This window comes from Urocampus carinirostris, chromosome 9, assembly GCF_059441175.1.
Source record: "Urocampus carinirostris isolate Australia breed hairy pipefish chromosome 9, RoL_Ucar_1.0, whole genome shotgun sequence".
NCBI lineage: Eukaryota > Metazoa > Chordata > Actinopteri > Syngnathiformes > Syngnathidae > Urocampus > Urocampus carinirostris.
The window spans coordinates 23,367,064-23,373,809 of NC_142357.1; positions in this window are offsets into that span (position 1 = coordinate 23,367,064).

Consider the following 6,746-nt stretch of genomic DNA (forward strand, 5'->3'; position numbering starts at 1 on the left):
TTGCTGCTTCACTTAATACATGGATCTAGGAGGCGTTTCTCATCAACATCTGCATCGCAGTCAGGATTTTGTTGGCGAGCGAGTGTATTTTAGTAAAAGCAAATATTGTAAATTTAACCCTCACCTTAGCCCTAGCCATAACCCTCGCCATAACCCTCGCCCAAGCCCTAACCCTAACCCTAACCCTACACTTCCATTAAGGGATAAATAATGTTTAGGATAGGGTTCTAGCCATAGCGCTAGCCCTAACTCTAACCCTAACCCAACACATCCATTAAGGGATAAAGAATGTTTAGGGCAGGGTTACGGTAGTATTAAGGTAAAGGTAAGATCAGTGTTAAGGTAGGTCCCAGGTTAGTGTAGGGAATCCTTGAGGTAAGCAGGGTTTTTTAATATTAATTGAAACAACTAGCAGAGTGGCGCAGCGGAAGCGTGCTGGGCCCATAACCCAGAAGTCGATGGATCGAAACCATCCTCTGCTATAAGTTTTCTGGGACAAGCTGCATCCTGGGCTTCTGGGTTTGGTGAATGACTGCTTAACTTAATGTTTAGATCCAGGAGGCGGTTCTGATTAAAATCTGCATTGCAGTCAGGGCTTTCTTGGCGAGCGAGTGCCTTTTAGCCAAAGCAACCTAACATCGCCCAAGCACTAACCCTATCCTTAACCCTAACCCTACACTTCCATTAAGGGATAAATAATGTTTAGGATAGGGTTCTAGCCAAAGCCCTAGCCCTAGCCCTAACCCTAACCCTAACCCTAACTGGAGGGTATCCGGCTAACCAACTGGCTGGAGGCATTTGAGGTGGCAACTAGATGGGCTAGAAAAAAGTTGGGCAAACGATTACATCATTCCACAGTAGAAATCGCACTAGAAACGGCCACCGGGTGTCTGGAAGCTAGAGGAGACACAACTCCAATCTCGCAACCCGAGGACCCCTTAACAGCTTTCCACAACACCAACAGATTTGCAGCCCTAACAGACCAGAACGAGTGGCCCCCACTGAATGGGACAAACGAACGCGAGGGGACGAGGACAAGGGGGAGTCCCCGGGGACGCCCGAGGCCACCAAGAACAGCAACAAGTCGGAACCAGAACCAGGTAAGTAAAGACAATTTTAACCACACTATCTCACCTTCAGACAGATCCTGCGGTCGCCCTCGGGGACCTTTGCTGAGGGAGACAACCAACAGTCCCCTTCAGTGGCCTTCACCTAGTGGGACGGACGAACACGAGGAGATGAGGACAACGGGGAGGCCCAGGGAGTTCCCAAAGCCACGAGGAACACCAACAGCTCAGAACCAGACTCAGGTAAGTGGAGACAATTTTGACCACACTGTCTCTCCTTTGGACAGATCCTGCGATCTCCCTCGGGGACCTCCACTGAGGGAGACACCCGAGCCCGAGGGAACAAGGATGGCAGGGAGTCCCACGGGACCCTCGGAACCACAAGAAACACCACCGAGACGGGAGAGTGGGGGAGGAGAAGGAACCTCTGGGCAACAAGACGACAGAGGTCCCAAACCACTTCCACAAAGACCACGGAGACCCACACGAACCTCCAATCGTGTCTCTACGACCCTAACCCTAACCACACCTAACTGCAGTCACAGCCTCTTTCACCCAAACAGACATCCAAGAACACCTCGGAAGATTCAAGAATGGACACTCACAGCTGTGAAACCAAATCTAATTTTGGGAGACTCCAATCTCTCGAGAATCGAATCCTACTCCAGAGAGGACATCCAAGTTGACAGCTATCCCGGGGCAACATTTTACCACATGGCACATCTTCTAGAGAAAACTCCACGGAATTACAAGGTACAAAGGGTCATCTTGTCCGTTGGAGTAAACAACAGGGAACAACAGCCCAAGAAGACAGCTGTCAAACAACTCCAAATGATGGTGAAAAATACCAAAGCCACCTTCCCAGCAGCTGAAATCTGGATACCGCTGATCAACTACTCACAGCGACTAGAAGACCTCCATAAACTCAACCTGGAGGAAATCAATGACCACATCTCGAGAAACATGCCATTCCTCCCAAAACTCCCGGAGCGCGACTTCCACACCACCGAAGACGGGATCCACTGGACAGGTGAGACAGCGGACAAGATGTTGGAACACTGGTTTCACAATTTAAACTAGACATCCCCACGAACCCAAATAGGGAGGGGTATAAGAACATCATTCTACTAGCTCAGAATTTCACACCTACACAAAACCAGATTAGTGTACTCGAGAAGGGCTTATCGTTCGTCCCCACTGTGGACGTCCGAAAGAGACAAAAGGAGATTTTGAGAGGGGAACTACAAGAATTCCACCGAAAGCTTAAATTAGCAGCCTTTTTCAACAGGTCAGAAGATTTAGAACAAAAACATTTCATACCAAAGTCTAATTGGGAACCGAGCAACAATCAAATCCCTAACATAATAACACAAATAATTAACGATAATCAAAGCCTAATTGACACACTTAACCCGCAGTCCCACAGAGACAAGGATAACCTTAGCAGAGGAGAATGTGAAGCTCTCTTTCAATTAGCTAACAACAAACAGATAGTTATGAAACCAGCGGACAAGGGTAGTGCAATAGTAATCCTAGACAGGACACAATATATATTTGAAGCCCACAGACAATTAAACAATACTTCACATTATAAGAAATTAACAAAACCAATATACCCAGAAACAGCCCAGAAAATAGAAGATATCCTACAAACACTTCTAGAAAAGGAATATATAACTAAAAAACAAAAACGTTACCTAATAGGGGAGGAGAAAGCCAGACCGCGCAGATTTTATTTACTACCTAAAATACACAAGCCACCACTATCGTGGACTATTCCGTATGAAGTGCCGACGGGAAGACCAATTGTCTCAGATTGCGGCAGTGAATCCTACAGGATCGCGGAATACATAGACCACTTCCTCACTCCACTATCCACAAAACATAATAGCTACATTAAAGATACATATGATTTCGTAAACAAAATAAAACAGATTAAAATAACGCAAGAAACAATTTTATTTACCATTGACATAGATAGCCTCTACACAAACATAAATACGGTCGCAGGGTTAAAAGCAGTAAGACGCTGGATAGAAAAGTACCCGGACGACAATCGCCCAAACACAGAATTACTAAAACTATTAGAAATTAACCTCACTAAGAATGACTTTGAATTCAATAAGCAATTCTACTTACAGATCAGTGACACAGCCATGGGTAAAAAGTTTGCACCTGCCTATGCTGACATTTACATGGCGCATTGGGAGGAAACAGCTTTTGAAAAATGCGACAAACTACCCACCAATTATTTTAGGTACTTAGATGACATTTGGGGAACGTGGACACATAGCAAAGAAGAATTTCAAAAATTCATAGAAATCCTCAACACACACCATAGTACAATTACGGTCAAACACTCCACAAATGACCACCAGATAGATTTTCTAGACACAACTACTTATAAGGGACCCTCATTCACTCAAACACAAACTTTAGACACAAAGGTCTTCTTCAAAGACACAGACACACATGCACTCTTACACAAAAACAGCCTTCATCCAAAGCACACCTACAGAGGCTTAATAAAATCACAGTTGCTCAGATTCCACAGAATCTGCTCGCAACGTACAGACTTTGAAAAGGCCACCCAAACCCTTTTCAAGGCACTGCGACCAAGAGGATACTCAAGATCCTTCCTCAGGCAAGTTCGTAAAACATTTTTAACCACAGGGCTACGAGACACGCAGAAAATCATTCCGCTAATTACCACGTACTCAGAATTTAGCCAAATTGCTAATAGAAAAATTAGACAAAATATCAATCAGACACTACAGAACACAGGCATAATTCAAGATTACAAAATCATCTCAGCCTTTAAAAGGAACAAAAACCTCAAAGATTACTTAGTAAAAAGCAAACTACCTGAAATTAACACAATACAAACACAGGCGCCCACATTTTACAAACAAGCCACCACAGTTAGGAACACCATTACAAAAACAAACTACCTGATTAAACAAAGAATCACTCCTACCACAGAAAACTGTATTTATGTCATAAAATGTAAACACTGTGACATTAAATATATAGGAGAGACAGGAAATTCTATCAGATGTAGACTAGCACAACACATTTACAACATTAGGAACCTTAGACAAATTAATACACATCTTGTTGCACACTTCATTCATCGTGGGATACAAGCTTTAGAAATATCGGGCCTTCAAACAAATAGCAATTGGACACAAAAAGAAAGACGCTTAGCAGAAAAAGACTGGATAAAAAAACTAAACACTCTCTTTCCTAATGGACTAAACGAACGCAGGTAAGACACACAAAAAAACGCTATATTTTCCTGTATGGCGAGTGCTAAAAAATTGGTTTCCCAAGGACCCCCAGAAAAAATTTTTTGGGGGGACCTTGAGAAAGTAATATTGTTTCAAAAACCTAACCCTAACCCTAACCCTAACCACACACTTCCATTAAGGGATAAAGAATTTTTAGGGCAGGGTTACGGTAGTATTAAGGTAAAAAGGTAAGGTCAGTGTTAAGGTAGGTCCCAGGTTAGTGTAGGGAATCCTTGAGGTAAGCAGGGTTTTTTAATAGTAATTGAAACAACTAGCAGAGTGGCGCAGCGGAAGCGTGCTGGGCCCATAACCCAGAGGTCGATGGATCGAAACCATCCTCTGCTATAAGTTGTCTTGTACAAGCTGCATCCTAGGCTTTTGAGGTCGGTGAATTACTGCTTTACTTAATATATAGAGCCGGAAAAATTGTCAACATCTGCATCACGGTCAGGGTTTTTTGGAGAACGAGTATTTTTTTTTTTTTAAATGCACGTTTGTATAATACTAACACGCATTTCTGATTATTATTTAAATTATTAATGTTTTTTATCTCTGAATTAAGTTTTTTACTACTAGGAAGGATATTTATACATAATGTCCCTTCGATTAAAAAAAAAATAAAAAAATTATATGGCGACTGACAACGCCCGAGAGGAGCAAAAAATAAATAAATAATAATATTAAAAGGCAATTCTAGTAATAATGATAACAGAAAACTTAAAAGTTATTTTTAGCAAAAACAGTAATATTATACTTAGATGATCAAAACTATCCAACATTTTGGATAATTTATCAATGATATATGGTTTATAATTGTACATATTTGCGCATTATTTTGATATTTTTATATCTAAAACTTTTTTCAACTAAAAAAATTCAAAATTCCACCTTGGCAAATTAATTGCTCATTATACTTTTAATAATAGCATCCTAATTCTCTTTTGAAATTTGGGGGAAATACAAACGCTGCCCTACATAGGAACGAGATAGGTCCCGGACGATCGTTCGTAAGTTGAATTTCTTCATAAGTTGCTTCAGTGCTATATTTTGTATGTCAAACGTTTATCCATGTTTAAGGCTTGTATAAGTAACCTGTCTTATATTGTACGAAATAAATAAACATTTCAAAAAATAACATGCTCTATAAAGATAAATAAAGTTGAATTTAACTTACTTTTGGAAGATGTGCTTCAAGAGGTCCTTCTCCGTGATAAAAAGTGGCAAAAAAAAGTGTTTCGACCATTTTCTTAACTGCATCAAGCTTTCTTATTCCACTTTGGTTTCACTTCTTTACACTTTACACCAACCATATTGAATGTATGCATGAGATATTATACGATAGAAATGTCAAAGTTCTTAGCTCGCTGGAGATAGTGTAGGCGTAGAATGTGAGGTGCGCATGAATGATGTCAGTAGGCCGACAAATGTCACGAGAGTGTAATGGAGCGCGAGTTTAGTTTTGGAAACAGTTTGGTGTGTTTACACCTCAGTGGTAAAAAGTGATCCAACCATTTTCGCAACAGCATCAATCTTTTTTATTCCACTTTCATTGAAAAAGAAACGGCTCGCCTCTTCTTTACACTTTACACTAACCATATTAAATGGATGCACGAGATATTAAACAATAAAAATGTCAACGTTCTTAGCACGCTGGAGATACAGTATGGTATGTTTACACATGAACAAGGAAGAGGAAGTGTTCGTATTACCGTTTTACGTAAGTCGAATGGTCCTAAGTAGGGGAGCGTATGTATATTACTTTAATGTGGTTAATTGTTTTAAGTACAAGTTAAAAAATGTTCACATTGGTAGTTAGGCTAGTTCTATACTGGTCCAGGAACATCAGGTAATTTTTGTTTTGTTTACAACTAGGAGGCGCTAAATCGGGAGCATCAAACAATCAGCCCGTGGGCCAGATCCAGCCCGTTGGATATATGATGCGGCCAGACATACATTTCCGAGTATGCCAAAAAAGAAAGGAGTCTCTTAGTAATTTCTATCAAATATTATGTTTTACTAAATGCTCTCTCCGGCCGCTAGAGGCCAGTGTTGAGTTTGTATAGATTGGTGAGTTGGTTTAGGTGTAAAACTGCATTCACTCACCAGTTAAAATAAACCAGGTAACCCATTTGCTGCCAAACAAAAACATATTTTTTCATCGTGAATAATTGTGTTGTTTCCAGAAAAGACCCTTTGTCATTTGTATTATAACATCGAGGATAGGCAGGGTTGGGTAGGGTTACTTTAACTGGATTACTTTCAATTACTTTTGGATTACTCCAATACCAAATATGCTAATAAAAGACAAAATAAACTAAATATGAATAAAATTACTAAATTTTGTGCAGGCTTGGGGAGTAACGCAACACATGGAACGGCAAAAATTATG